The sequence below is a fragment of the Pelodiscus sinensis genome, chromosome 2 (assembly GCF_052426305.1).
Source record: "Pelodiscus sinensis isolate ZL-2025 chromosome 2, ASM5242630v1, whole genome shotgun sequence".
Taxonomy (NCBI): Eukaryota; Metazoa; Chordata; order Testudines; family Trionychidae; genus Pelodiscus; species Pelodiscus sinensis.
Window position 1 is genome coordinate 202,406,036 of NC_143053.1, and position 15,908 is coordinate 202,421,943.

Sequence of the window (15,908 nt, forward strand, 5' to 3'; positions counted from 1 at the left end):
GCTTTTCTGTCAAAAGAGGTTTTTCTGAAATTTGGCATGTCTGCACGGTGCCACATTTTGGAAAAACATGCTCTTTTGACACGTGTCTTCTTCCTCATAAAACGAGGTTTAAAGGGATGGCGAAAGAGCGTGTCTGCTTTTTCAAAAAAGCGGACGTGTTTCTTAGACGCAGCATTGCTTTTCCGGGAACTCGGAAAAGCAATGCAGTCTAGATGTAGCTATAGTCTCAGAGGGGTAGCCATGTTAGTTGTAATTTTAAAAACAACTAGCAGTCCTGTGGCACCTTAGAGACTAACCAATTTTTTTATTTGCTCTTGACCTAATAATAAATGTGGCCAACTCTATGGTGCCACAGGACTTCTCGTTGTTCTTTGCCATATGTTTAACTCTGGCACTAGCTTCTTGAAGTATGAACAAAGTGAAGAAAGAGTCATTAGTTGTCTCTCTTAAGCACTTAGACACTGTGTGGCCCCTTTAATGGAATTAAGACGACCATTTGTTCACACATCTCTCTTTATCATGCCATTATTTAGCAGTTCTCTGGAAGATTGAAGAATTCTGGAGTTTGTCTCTTCTTGACACACTTCTTCTGCTGTTATATATGTTTCTATTTTTTTTTTCACTTCAATTCATCTGATGAAGTGGGTTTTGCCCATGAAAGTTCTTGATTCTATATATTTTGGTTAGTCTCTAAGGCCATGTCTACATTAGGAGATTATTTCAAATTTACGAAATTTGACTTCTGGCTACCCGATTTTACAAATTCGAAGTTCCGTGTCCTCACTATGGGGAAGAATCAAATGTAGTCCAAGGCAGGCTCCGTTACTGTGGACGCGCTACCTAGGGCTCAGAGTCTCAGAGAGTGCTCTGAGGAGTTGCAAGAGGCCTCCTGGAGGCCAATTAGTTTGAATTAGCAGCACTGGAGCATACACACTAATGTTATTTCAGACTTACAAGTTTGAGAATACCATTATTCTTCATGAAAAGCAGGATTACAGAGTTTGAATTCCACGGCCCCTTATTCCGGAATAATGGGCTTGGTAGTGAGGATGGATCGCTTACCAATTTGACCTTGGGGGGCTAATTTCAGACTAAGGTCCTAGTGTAAACCAGGCCTAAGGTGTCACAGGACTACTCTTTGTTTTTAAAGTTACAGACTAACACGGCTACCCCTCTGAGAGCGTCTCTCCTTGTTTGTCAAAATACAGATCAAATAGCCAATAACCAATCGGATGGGAAAGAAGAGTTAGCAAAAGACAGAAAATTAATCTGGAAAGTCACTGAGCTCAAGGTTCCTAAGAGAGTGACAAGGTAGGGTGACTTTCTGAGGCATGAAACTGTAAAGATATTTAAATGTAACCAGGAAGACGCACGTTGTCAGAGAGATGCATGTGTGGATGAGATTATAAATAGAGCGGGGTGAATTTTTTCAGACAATTAGTTTATTTGCCAAAAAATGCAGTTTTGAGCTGACCAAAACTATTTGCTAATTTGGATTGAATAAATAGATTGAATACTAATGGCAAATAGTTAGGACTGATTTTTTTTTAGTCTAAAAATTTTGTTTTTAAACCAAATGTTTCAGCTTTTCATTTTGAAAGGACATTTCATTTAGAAATGTAGACAAATTTAATTTTTGGAATGGTAAACACCCAAAACTGAAATGACAAAAAAGAAAAAAAATTGTTTTGGTATTGCTGAGGAAAAATGAAAACATTCTATTTTGGGCCAACCCCAGATTCATTTTTTTTCACATTTTTGTTTTAATTATCAAACTTGAAAAAAAATCAGTGACCCAGTCTGCCTTACTTACAAATATAACGGGGGGTGGAGGGAAAGGAGGCGAAAAAGGGCTGTTGATGATGAGATCAAGGCTACGGTCATGTGTATGGGTAGGAGAGATGACAGATATATCATAAGGCTGTGGGAAGATAGAGTAGAAGTTAGAAGGGAAATAGTTAAGAGCAGTGGTTAAAGTTGTTGATCAAAATAAAAGTTCTGTTGGGGGTTCATCACAGATCTGCACACCAGTGATAAACTGCTGTATCATTTTGTGGTGATGGGATGCAGTAAGAGGAAGACAATGGGAACAGAAGATGATAGATTTGTGAAGGAAGTTCACTTCCTGAAGTAGCCCGTTATGCAGCTGAGCAGAAGCGTGCAAGAATGTTCATGCAGTTTGTGAAGCTGGAGGGCACAGTCCTGTTCCTGTGAATTCCCAGGATGCCAAAAGGAAGTTGATATTATAGGGGAAAAGCTTTCTCTATGACAGGGGTGGGCAAGAGGCTGCCAGCGGGCCACATCCGGCCTGCCAAGCCACTGGATCCAGCCCACGGCTGCCTCGTTGGGACCCTTAAGCACAGTACAGCGGCAGCTGATTTGAATGTGGCTGCTCTGTTCTAGGAGTGAGGAGGGAGGCTTTGTGCTCTGTCCCGCCTCTCAGCAAAATCTCTCAGCTCCCATTGGCCAGCTTCTGACCATTAGCAGCAGAGATATTTTGCTGGTGGCAGGGGCAGCCAATGAAGTCTCCTCCCTCTTTTCCTCCCCGCCATTCTGCTGGAGCAGAACCACATGAGCAGCTTGCGCAGCCTTCAGGTTACTGCAGGGCTGTGGACTGGGAAATGCCTAGGTAAGTGTCTCCCAGCCAGAGCCTGCCTTTGCCCCCTCCCCCCCACCAACTACTTGTCCCAGACCACCACCCAAATTCTCTGTATCCTTTTTTCCCCATGCTACAACTCTGTCATAGACCCTGCACCCATTCTATACCCTCCCCCAGGCCAGAATTCTCTTTAGGACCTGTACCCCCTCCCTGACCTTGCAACCCATTCCCCTGCCCCAGTCATCACCCAAACCCTCTGCACCCCATTAACCCAGATCACAACCCCCCCTTCCTCTGAGACCCTTCCTCAGGCCAGAATCCTCTCCTGCACCCCCTCATGGACTCTGCACCCCAAGCCTATGCCCCAGATCACAACCCCCTCCTTCATCCAAACTCACTCTCAGACTCTACACCCCCTCCTGCACTCAGTCCTCCTACCCCAAGCTTCCTTCTGCACCCAACCTCTGTTCCAGACCCGAACTCAATTGGTAGAATGCAGCCCTTGACCATTTGCCAAAATCTTGGAGTGCCCACCCTGCTTAAAATTATTGCCCACCCCTGCTCTATGAGGAAAAGATCAGGTGAGGAGTGATCGGTAATCAGAAGTCAGTGGCACTATCTATGGTGAAGTATTATTAATATACATTACAGTAGAACCTAGGAGAACTAGTAAAATAGGACACCACTGTGCTGGTACTATACAAACACAGACAAAAAGACTGACCTTGCCCTAAGGCGTAATGGATAGGGAAGGATTTACTATTGATTGGGTGGTGAGCGAAGACAGAAAATTAGACAAGGGATGCATGTGGCTGTGTAGTACAGGACTGATTAAAACATTTGTGGATGTGAATGACAGATTTTCTTTGAAGAAGTTCATCTGCTGAGAGTTGGGATACACAAGAAGTAGGGCAGATTAGGTGCCCCAAAGGGTGTGAGGGAGTAGGATCTATTCTATGCTAACTATAAGTAATAACAGACTATCTCTGTGAGCACTTTCTCCAGTGCCATCTTGCATTGTCTTCTGTTGGCAAAGATACAATGTGATTTTGAGAGGTAACAAAATACCATAAGGTTTCATCAGTTAAGTAATCTGAATTCACGCGAATCCTAATAAAATATTAGGTGAAGAGTTGTTAGCATTCTCCATATTCTGATAAGCTATCCAAAACAATAAATAACACTTTTGATTATTTTTTTACCAGCTTGTTATAGAAGACTAAGCAAAATCTGGCAAATGTTAGATTACTGCTATGCATTCCTCAAAAAAACCCCAAACCCAACAACAACAAAAAACACACACAAAAAAAATACTGTAGAGTGCAGGACACACAAACACAAACCAGTGTTTACTTAAGATGGATTGCATCTCATTGCAGACACCATGTGATTTTTAAGAGTTGTCATGGTAACTGTGCATTTTTTATTTCATATCTTGAATAAAGATTCAGATTGTCCTTGTTAAATCTAACTTATCCCCTTTCTGAAGTTTAACACAACTGTGCTATATAATGAAAGCAATGCCTGGAGAAAAGAAGACACCCCCCCCCCCATCATTTATACTATCACTTTTTACAGTGCATGTTTAATTTAGAACTAAATACTGCTGTATAAACAATTCTAGCTTGAACAAAAGAGAAATTCTTAAATATATTAATTCTTAATTATAACATAAAGCAGGAGGGGAATATAACCTATTGTATAATAGTGTACAAAATGTTTTTATTTTGTTGTAAATGTATTTATTCAAAAGAACATTTAATTAAAAATTTAGGAAATATATTTACACACCTAGGCATGCAAGAACAATTTTGAACTTATATTTTTTTCTTTTGGTATAATTTTTCAACACTGTTTTTCTTTCTTATATAACTTTAACTTCTACCTTTAAAATTGTTTTGTGTTATGTATGACTGGTGTAGTAGTCACTGGCAAAAAAAAGGGGGGGGGACTTCTGAGTCATGAGTGTGTTTGTGTGCTGTGGTGGAGGTTTGATTTAAATCATTTCAGTATTCAGATGAAATATTCTGTAATATATTTGAGGGTTGAGGGGACTCTGCATGCAGCCTGATCTTGCTCCCATTATTGTGAGAAATCAGTCACTGAAGTCAACAAGCATTCCTAAGTAAGAAATGTAGAATTAGGTCCCCAGATATTGAGTAAAGAGAATAATTTTTAGTTTTCCTTCAAGTCCTTTCTTCAATTCTTTTTGATATACATATTGCATGTTCTGCTCTGTTGTTGGCTCAGGATTCACTACCAAGTCTGAGGATGATTAGTGATTCATCTATATTTGAGTGATTTACATTCAAAAATTAATTAATAAGAAAACAGCCATTAGAAAACATCAGTAAAAGGATAGTCATTTCAGGCTATGTAGGGGGGAATATAAACTAGCCACTGTAACCAAGGAAATTACACTGAGAGGAACTTAATGCTATTCTTAAAAGAAATTTGAAAATACTATCTTGCTGCTTATGGTTAAAAACATACACTAAAGCTCGCACAATAAATTATTTAAACCCCAGGTGATGGCTGCTACTGTTTGCACTGTAGCATAACTACAACTTGAATGAAGTGATTTTATTTCAAACATTAAATTAGCATCATTTTTCACTAGCATACACAATGTTTTCAATACTTCAGAGTATTCTATTATGTTGGGGGGGCTATTAAAAGTGTCAATATGTTATACATTACTTGATATTGGAGATCGAGAGATTTATGCAGTATTTTCCTTTTTAAAATTTATCTTAAACCTTTTGTGACTTTCAAGTCTGATTCTGGTATAGGTTTTTGCTGAGTGCTATATCTTGAAACATCAGCTGCTGGCCCTCTTGAGAACAGACACTCAACCGCCCCCCCCACTCCCCACAAGATTGTGATAAATGTCAGGAACAGCACATAAAACTAATGGGCAAATTCTAATTTTGGAGATCTGTGCTGAAATATAAAGTTTGTATCAGTCTGTCTGCCTGTATGTGTATATATTTTTTCATTTTTTCATTGGAACAATGGAACTGTCAACCCTGAGGAAGAAGTTAGGGACCCGGACATGGGCAATCATGCCTAGTGGTTGGAGCAGGAGTCAATAGCCAGGAATAGGAGCCCAGGGTCAGAGCCAGAGTCAGCGAACAGATGTCAGAGTAAAATTCAGGAATCTGAGCTTGAGCTACCTGGAAAGAGGCAAGGCAGGAACAGGGCTGGGAACAAGTAGGAAAAAGAAACAGCCATGGGCAAATGTTTTGAGCAGCCAGCACCCTGCTACTGGTCTTAACAGCAAGTCTGCTGATCCCCTCAGCCAATCAGATGGCTCCGTTGGGGCCCAGCTGTGATCATTAGGTCATCTGGGGGCTAACCCAGCAGGTAAGCAGACTAACTGCAGGCCCTTCTTTCTCACCATAGGAGAGGGACTTTCTCTGCTGTTGTACCACAGTTGTGGAAATCAGGTCTAAAACTCTCCCGTGTCATAACCTAAACCTTCCTTTTGAGGAGAGGATGAAGAGAGAGAGAGAGAGACAGAATCTTTTGTGGGTTTATTTTAGTTGTTGCAAAGTGTCCTGCACTATGATTATGGGCACCGTACAAGCATATGGATAAAAGTTTTTATATATAGCATGTCTGGCCAAAATCATATTCAACATGTTTGGTTTCAGTTGACCAAATTATGAAGTGATGTGTAAAGGGTATGGATATGTGAGTGTGCGTGTGTTGAGTTTCAGACCTCATCTGCAATGGAAATGTGTCCCAATTCCATGTATAGCATCCACTCACTAACACGAATTTTACCCTACATTGAAAGACTAGACAAGTTAAACATGAGTGTGTCATCTTCTAAATGGTTTCTATTCATGTGTGAAAGCTAATGATGGGCTATGGTAGAAGCTGTCTGCTTCCAAATGGAATATGAAATAGCTGTTTCTCTGGTTCCCTAGATACCCAGATAAATTCTGTAATTTCACTGTTCTAGCTTCTGTTTTGAGATTGCTCCTGAAGTGAGTCTATTTTATATCCAGTGAAGCCTCTTCAGGTGATTTCCCTCCCCCCCCAAATGAGACTATTTAAATAGCATAAAATCTCTCTGAAACTAGGACTGTCTGGAATAAAGGGGTATCTTAGATCCCTGGTTTTACTATGGAATATTCTCTTTTCTTCCTCTTATACTTGGATATCCAGATATTAGAGTATATTGTATTTCCCTTACTCTCTTCACAACCACTAAGGTCTGATAAAGTATTCATTGAAATCAATCAAATTAGTTGGGGCTGGGTGGAAGGAAACTGGAATTTTTGCCCTATTTGAAATTTTGAATGTCCAAAATTTGTTTTCATTCTGATTTGGAACTGAAAGAAAAGTGAAATTTCCCATGGAACAGAAAAAGAAAAAAAAATGCGGTCTTTGGAAAAACTGAGATGGGATTTTTTTGTTTAAAAAAAAAAAAAAGTCTGTCCCCACTTTTGCAACCCCAGGCAAGTTGCCAAGAAAGCATGATTTCCATCAAGATGGCAAATCAAAATGATCCTGCAATGTTTTGATTTAGATCAACTGGTATTTTAAGAGAGAGAAACTATTTACATTAGATAATTTCTGATCAACTGTAATGACCATCATGGTAATTTAAGAGGGAGTCACTGTAGGAAGAAGTGATTGGAATCCATCCTTTTAATTTGCAATACAAATCTGTCTGTCTGCATCTCAAACTTATTTCCATGTAACAACTTCATGTGCTCAAGTCTTTCAACACCACCTTATTTCAGAAGTTTAGTGGTAATAGTGGTGCACAGCCAGACAGTAGGCGCTGATGGAGAACAGCATGAACTCTGCCCTAGCATCTGTTCTCTCCACAATGCCCAAATCAGTTCTTTTACCATTAGTCTGGTTCAGAAGTGAGAGTCCCCTAGGTTGTCCTTCCCAAGTTGGTAGCACACTTTCACGTTATCTGGCTGCATCTGCTAATAACAATTAAGTATATGTATATGGGAAGGGGAGAAGGAAGAAAATGCCTATTCTTCAGTTTTCATAAATAGCTATTATTCATCACCCAACAAAGAGTTGTATGGAGTTAATTACTCTTATGTTCCCTCTCATTTAGGCCCCAGACCAGTAAAGTGCTTAAGATGTGAGAGGCAGCATTGCCTAGCTAGCACATGAGGCAAGACCAAGACTGGGACTCAGGAGATCTGGTTGCGTTCACAGTGTTGCCTGCCACTCGTCTTCTGTGTGATGTTGAGGAAGTTTAGTGCTTAGCACAATGGAGCCTTAAACTTCCTTAGAGCCTTTTGACCTTAGTGTAGTACACTTAAAATAATAAGCATAAGTGTATACAATAGTCTCTAGTTGCAGTCCAGCTAGTTGTACTCTAAGTTATATGTGCAAACACTTGCTGGACTCTGAAAACATCAACTCAATGTAACATTCAAAAAAGCAAACATTGTTAGGAATAGTTAAAAAGGGGATAAAGAATAAGGCAGAAAATATCTTACTGTGTATAAATCCATGGTACGCCCACATCTTGATTACTGTTTATAGTTGTAGTTGCCTCATCTCGAAAAAGATATATTGATACTGGAAAAGGTTCAGAAAAGGGCAACAAAAATGATTAGGGGTTTGGAACAGGTGCCATATGAAGTGAAATTAAAAAGAGTAGGACTTTTCAGTTTAGAAAAGAGGAGATTAAAGGTATGATAGGTATGGAGAAAGTGAACAAGGAAAAGTTATTTACTTGTTCCTATAACACAAGAACTAGGGGTCACCAAATGAAATTAAGAGGTAGCAGGTTTGAAACAAAAGGAAGATTTTTTTTTTCACACAGAACACAGTCAGCCTGTGGAACTCCTTGCTAGGGGATGTTGTGAAGACCAGGACTTTAACAGGGTTCAAAAAAGAATTGGATAAATTCATGGAAGTTAGATCCATCAATACTTATTAGCCAGTATTGGTAAGGAGCCAATATGCTTTGATGTTTGTCCATTGAGGGAGGGATTTTCCCTAGTACACATTGTGTGTCTGCTCTATTTTGCCGGCATTATTCTTTTGACTCTTCTTTAATGGCAGGCTTGCTATTAATGTGCTCTTTTTGTGACAAGGTGACTAAGAGGATGATAACATCAGCAATTGTTAAAGTAAATGCAAAGTGCGTACATTATTTTATTTGACTTACAAAATCCTCCTTGAGGTATAATATTTTGATAATATTTTTAGATAAGAGTTTAACTTGTTTGATTCACCACCATTTGATGAATGCTGATATTCACAATAGTCACATTTTGCTCTGCAGAATGTAGACTTCCAGATATGTCTGAGCATTACATTGCAGTGGAGCTGTTAATATTGTCTAGGAGTTCATTTTGATGGGATCACTTGTAGTTGCACAATCTGAAATGTTTAATTGTTCTGTGGTTTGTTCAGTTGTTTTTAAGAATAGTCAGACATCAAAACAAATTTACTTCATAAGCCAACAGCATTTCTTTGTTCTGGGGAATTAATGAGAGTTCTGAGGTAGATTTACCAATTGGTTATGATGGAAATAAGCTATTACCATATAATCCAAAAGAAGAGTAGTGTTACAAATGTTAGAATATAGTAGGTAACCTAAAAAAGAATGAAAAGATGCAGATTTTTGTTCTCGTTTGGCCACTCCCTTCTCCATTTGTATGTTGTGTGTGTGGTTGTATTAAATATTGTGTGAAGCAGCAATGTTTCGGGTGATTCCTTATCTACACGTGTTTGCTTTTCCTTGAAATTTGGGACGGTGGAGTCAGGTCTGACTAGCACCCTCTTGCCATACTTCTTCCTATCCAGCAGATCAGGCCCATCTGGCATCAGCAGTGTCCCCACCATGGCCCAGTAGCACTAGCTGTGCTCCCACCAATCTCCCCTGCTATATCATGCAATACATACTGCTGCTGCAATTGCTCATGGGCCCCTTTCTCTTGCTCCTGCAAAGCTCCTTCTCCTCAAGACCCAATCCCTGCCCTCACACCACCTCTTCCCTACAAGACCCTGCCTCCCCATGCACTCAGTTCCACTCTGCCCACGTTATTAGTTCTTGTGACCCAACTTGCTGCTGCACATAGAAGATGGCTAGCAGATTACGGGGTGCATCACAGGTTGATGGATGCGGATTGAATGTAGCTCTCCTTTTTTATATCCGCACACAGCTCTATTTATCCACTTCTTTTTCCAGCCTTTGAATTTTTGTTATGTCTTTCTCTGCTAGAGTTAAGAACCTGTTATCACATTTTTGCTTTCCATGTAGGTACTTATCAACAGATCAAATCCTTCCTTAACTTTCTCTTTAATGACAAAATAAAAAACTTAATGTATTTAGCTTAATAAAGGGATGTTTTCCAATCCTTTAATCTTTCTTGTGGCTCTTCTGTGATCCCTCTATCAACATCCTTCTTGAATAGTTAATGCTAGAGCTGGCCAAGTGCTTTCCAGTGGCAGACACTCCCAGACCAAATACAGAGATAGTATAATAACCCTACTCCTATATTTTATATATTTAAGAATTGTTTTAGCTCTTTAGCCACAGCATCACACTGCTATCTCATGTTTAGGTGATTATCCACTGTGACTGCCAGGTCTATTTCAGAGTCACTATTTCACAGGACAAAGTCCACCATCCGGTAGGCATGACCTTCAATCTTTGTTCCTAGATGCATCATTTTACATTTAGCAGTATTAAAATACATGGTATCTTGCATGCAGTTTACCAAATGATCCAGATCATTATGTATCAGTGACCTGTCCTTCACGCAATGAGTTGGTTATGCCAGTGATTCTTGAATATATTATTCTCAACATGCTGCAAGCAAATTAAGTCAATCTATTATGACTTTGATATGCTTTGGCACACCATGAAACGTTATCATATCTTGGAAAATCCAACTTGAGGTTTTATTCCCTATTTCCATTATAATTTTTAATAAATTCCTTTCCACTTTCTTGGTAAATAAAGTGGAAGATTCCCACAAAGCATCTAGCCATTGTAGTTATTTCAGATTATTATTATAGTTGCTTTGAAATCGAACACTGTGCTTTCGCAGTAATTATTCCAATGAAAAAGTTAATGAAGTGACAACAATCTTTAGTCTGTGATGGATCTTGCTGAAGAGAGATCCCCTTCTGGGATTAATTTTTGGTGTGGAGATAGTAAAATCTAAATTTACCTTCTTTAGTGTGTGTATTTTTCTGTCTGTATATGCATATGAATATATAGCACAGTATGTGAGAGTATAGAGTGTTATGGGTGGGGCTGGTAGCAACACCTAGTATAAAAGTTGCCCAATGTTTCCCATTATAAGACCATGATTTCAGTTGCTTATAAATTTGCTGAAGTTTAACCATTTGGGCTGAAATTTTTAATCCTGGGTGTCTACCTCAGGCTTACTTTTTAATTCCAGCTAAAATTGTTAAGCCGTTTCTAAGAATGAGATAAGGCGTAAATACTTGGTTTTACCATATTTTAAAAAATCTGATGATCTTTTCTTTTGAGAAGCTATGGGGTCCCTGTGCCTTAAAGCAGGGGAGTGGCCTTCAGGTCAGGGATGTGCTTTTTGCTATCCTTATTATGATCTTCCCAGTTGTGGCCAAGTGACAAGGCTTTTGGATTTTGGAGACTAACCAGAGCAGTGGTTCTCCAACTTTTATCATCCAGCCACCTTTCTTTGTGCTGTTTATGCCCCCACTCCCACAAATACATATATTGCCACCCAGCTGGGAAGGCAGAGTAGAAAGCAATAGCTGCAGGCCGGGCCAAGCTCAGGTGGCAATGTAGAAACTGATATTCATCAGTATCACTGAGGCTGCCACCCAGAGCCCTGCCCGCTTCAGCTGAGGGACAGGGGGACGAGGGCGAAAGGAGAGTTGGAACCTGGCCTGCCTTCTATTTGAGGGATTGAATCTGAGGGGCAGGGCATGTAGGGAAGAAGAGTCTGAGCCTGGGTGGTGGTCTCCTTTTTCCAGCCTTCTGGGTGTGCATGGCCCTTCTGCATGAGCACCAGCCATCTGGAGCTGACAGAGCTCTTAAAAATAAATAAAGCGCATACCTCAGACTTGCCTCAATACATTCCTGTACTTTCCCTTGGGAGGTGTGTCCTACAGTTTGAGAACTGCTGTGCTAAATCTTCTCAGGTAAAATTAGGTAAGAGTAGGGAAATTCTTTCCTATATGCCTTACACATGGAATCTTAATGCTGTCATTTTCCTGTCTTTTTAATATCCGTTTGCAATCTGTAATTTGGACTTCCCCAGTCAGACAACACCCCGGGTCAGACAACTTCCCAGCAGCATCGGTGACCCTATAGGTGCTCTGGGACTGCCGTTTTTTCCCCATGAGTGCTCCAGGCTGAAACCAGGAGTGTTGCCAGATCAGGGAAGGACAGAGCTTTAGCGTTCTGAGCAGGGGATCCCCAGGGACCAGCCACCAGTAACAGAAGGTTGGGATTGACCTTCCCTGATCTGGCAAATACCCTGATTTGGGTCCAGTCTGGTCCCAAGGGTGCCAGACAAGGGAGGTTTAACGTGTAGTATTTTGTCTCTTGCTTGTGCCATCTTGTGTTAGCAGAAACGATGCTGTGCAACCCTTAAATATGCATATTCAGTTAGGAAAGATTCTGTGCAATGGAGTCTCATACAGAGGTTTTTCCTTGCTAGGGGCAATCCCTCTTATCTGCCTGAACACATTCCATGCCATACTTGCATCTTTAATTTTTTTATACAAGTGCCTATCCATCCTCCAGTGCCATATTCTACACCAACAGTTTAAACTCTTAGGCCTAAATCGTGAGCTCAGTGCAAGCATATGTAAGTAGCTTTTGTGCAACCGTGCACAATAGGACTTAAGGGGACAGAATCCTCCTCAAAGTGCCATCACTGTAAGTAGCCTTTGCAGCTACTGCATACCGCTCCCAGTGGATCCAGGTTGTCATAGGCCCACCAGTCATGCTGGTTCCCCTTTTCTACCTCCTCATACCTCTCTACCTTCTACTGCTCTGTAGTGTGGATTAGACTGATACCTGCATAGGCTCGATACATCGTTCCCAGCGTATACCTGTTTCCTTATCACTCAAGGATATATGCTGGCACCAGCATCAGAAGATATGAAGCAAGAAGTGATCAGCATTATCTGATTGTGCTGAGTCAGTTTTACCAAACTTATGTGATGAAAACATAATGTCCTTGCCCTTTGCTAATATATGTGATTTAGAAGCAGATAGTCTTTGTGAAAGAGGATGGCTTTCACAGATTGTATTACTGGACACAATTTGATAGTGGTAATGGTGCTGGAAAAGAGTGAACCCTGCAGATAGGAGCAGGAATGAGTCCAAACTGAATTCATGCCTCCAACCAAACCCACCGGAGCTTTGGGGATCAGATTAAATGGGGTCTGGATTCATCCCAACCCTGGCTGGGAAAACCAAAACTCTTACAGAGGAGTCTTTGTAAGACCAAATATGCCTCTGCCTTTTGAAGTGGAGCTGATTCAAAGATGAACCCAGCAAACATCTAACCCAAAATCCTCTCCCCTCTGATTCCAACCTCTCCCAAAAAACTTTTAAAATGAAATTCAAAACATTCCTTTGCAAAACAAGCAAACAAACCAAACTTATGATACTTTGCAAAACCAAAGCCTCCTTAGTTTGAATGTTTCTAATATGAAGGAAGCGAGTAGTCCATGCTGCACATTGGTTTCTTGTAAAAAGCCAAAACTGTCTTGGAGGACAGAGTGACTGGGTTTCTCTAAGGCTTGTGGCCCTGGGAAATAACCTTGTTTGTTTCCATTCTCTGTGAATTTGACTAGAGTTTGGATTGTTTCAGTGCCATATCAATTTCTGGTAATACAGAGAAAAATCAATGCAGAAATGTCCGCAACGCTGAAACATGCACTCCTTCAGTTGTTGTTTTCATCACTGTTATTTGTGCTTGAATATCCTTAGGCATTCACATAGCTATCAGTTCATATATCCCTAGTTTTGTGAAGACACCTACACAGCTGAAGACCAACTAAGTAGGGTGTTCCATTTGTCTAGTTACCTTATGTATATAAATATTTATAGCACTCTACAATTACAGAGAAGCTGAAATTAAATGGGAGGTTTTTTCTATTCAATTAAATCACGATGCAGACAATATGGATTATTTCAATAGCAGATAAATGAATTCTATCCATAGAAAATTGACTATAATATTGATTAAAAATGATGCCAGATAAAATAGTTCTTATTGTTTATTTGAAAATCTTGACCATAATTAGCTTGCATGTAGGAGTGATTATAAGTCGGCAGGTATGCTATACTTGAATTTCAAGAGTCAATTTGTTAAAAAGCACAGCAAACATGAAGTATAGTTATTACTTGTACAGTATTATGCAGACACCAACTAATTAATTCTTACAGTACCCATGTAAAAAATTAAGGTACATTGTTCCTGGGAAAACTGTGAAACATGGAATCTGGGTAAGTGACTTTCCAAAGGCAACACATTGAGTCAATGGCACAATTTAGGAGCTCCTTACTCTTCATTGTGTGGTCTCTCCTCTTCTAGGCCATTCTTCCTCTACAAAAGCACATAACCAAACAAACCCGGAAATCAGCTATTACTCATTATTTCCCCCCCTGTTCTGGGGTGGAGTGAATGTCAAATAATTGAAATCCAAAGTAACAGCTGTGATCTTGTGAAAGGAGTTTGAATCTGGGATGTCAGGAACAGCTGAGTTTTATGGCATGTCCATGCTTACTACTACTCTTAGTGAAGATGCTACCCATGCTCCATCTCCCCAAGCGGTGGTAGCTCTGTTGATCGGAGAAACCTTCCTATTGACACAGCACTATCTACACTGAGGGTTAGGTCAATATCACTGTTTCTCTGGGGTGTGGCTTTTCCATGCTCTGAGCTATGTGATTATATTAATGCAAGTTTGTTACTCTGCTGCAACTTGCAGGGTGACTCTGGGCAGTCTTTTTGCCTTGGTTTCAGACATTGATTAAAATAAGGATACTGCTACACACCTGCTTCACTTACAAAGGTATGGTGAAGATTAGTTAGACAGTACTTGTATGTTGTTTTGTAAAGAGCACTACGTGTTTCTCTCTTGTTAAATATTTTGAATATGAAAACTTAAAATGACTATTAACAGAAATGCATCTTGACTCTCACTGTTGTAATCTACAGAGCGCATAGTCTTGCTAATGGCTCTGCCCTCACTTTGGAATACTTAAGCTGTCTATCCTCCTCATTCTCTCCTCCATATGGACATAGGAAGGGCAGCTTGATGGTGGAATTGGTTCACTATTTTCCTCCAACATGCACTAATTATTTCCTGAACTATACGAGATTCTAATAGGAGAAACATTCTTTCATCTTTACATATTTTCAAACGAATAGCATTTAACCTTGAAAACACAAGTGTTTTAAAACCTAATACTGTATATGTCTCTCCTGTCTTCATGTGATTTTGTTTATTCTATTTATAAGCTGAGTCATGAATTAATACATTTTACAAATCCAAAAACTGGCCCCCTGGTCATTCTGTGTACTTTGAAATAAATATGCAAAGAAGACAGAAAGGAAGAACCTTGTTAAAACTTTATTATCTGAGCACTATGCAGTTCATTTTCATACTCTTATCCAAGTGGTTAATGGAGATTTTAAACATTAGTTTATTTTGATATTGGAAATGCTTTTTGTTTAGTAGGATTTTAAAGTGAAAACTATATCCTCCTAGGATAAGATATTGTTAGTGTTCTACGGCTATTATATGACTTCTGCCTCCACCACTGCCCACCAATGGTCCCTCTAATTTTTACCATCCAAGTGTGGAATAAATGTTGTGACATGCAGCAAGACATGCATAGATGTGCACCACCATTAGAACCACAGCTGCCAGCTGTGGGCACTCTGCTAATAAGCTAAGCGGCATTTGAATTTCTTCTGGATGGCTGCCCTAGCACTCAGCTTACAGGGAACATTGCTGGCCACTAGTGTTCTACACAATGTGTGCATGAATTTAATATACACCCCCACACACTACACACCCATTCCATAAATATGTGTGCATCAATGGTCCACTGATGTTAATGCCACTATGCATCATGCATATGCCCAATATGTACTGCACTTCAGTATATCAATGGATTCAGGGGAAAGGAGTATCAGGATTAGAAGGTGTCTGAGGGTACGTCTACACTAACTCGTTTGTTCGAGCTAGGTAGGATAATGAGGGCAAGTGGATCTTTAATTCAAACTACCTAGTCCGTGCTGCGTGTAGCCGCGGACACAGAGTTCGGACTAAGGAGGATTTAAAA

At 40.0% G+C, this 15,908-nt stretch overlaps 1 protein-coding gene across 3 annotated transcripts in view; it reads left to right on the forward strand.

Moving 5' to 3' along the window:
* RAPGEF5 (Rap guanine nucleotide exchange factor 5) overlaps positions 1-15,908 on the forward strand; it is a 215,368-nt gene that overhangs the window by 122,387 nt on the left and 77,073 nt on the right. The window contains exon 1 of one of the 3 annotated variants that reach the window (XM_075922222.2): positions 50-1,311. The exons of the other annotated variants lie outside the window; for them this stretch is intronic. The gene's annotated coding sequence lies outside the window, so the exon portion shown is untranslated. Of the gene's footprint in view, positions 1-49; positions 1,312-15,908 lie in introns of those variants that run through there. 3 annotated transcript variants of the gene reach the window in all.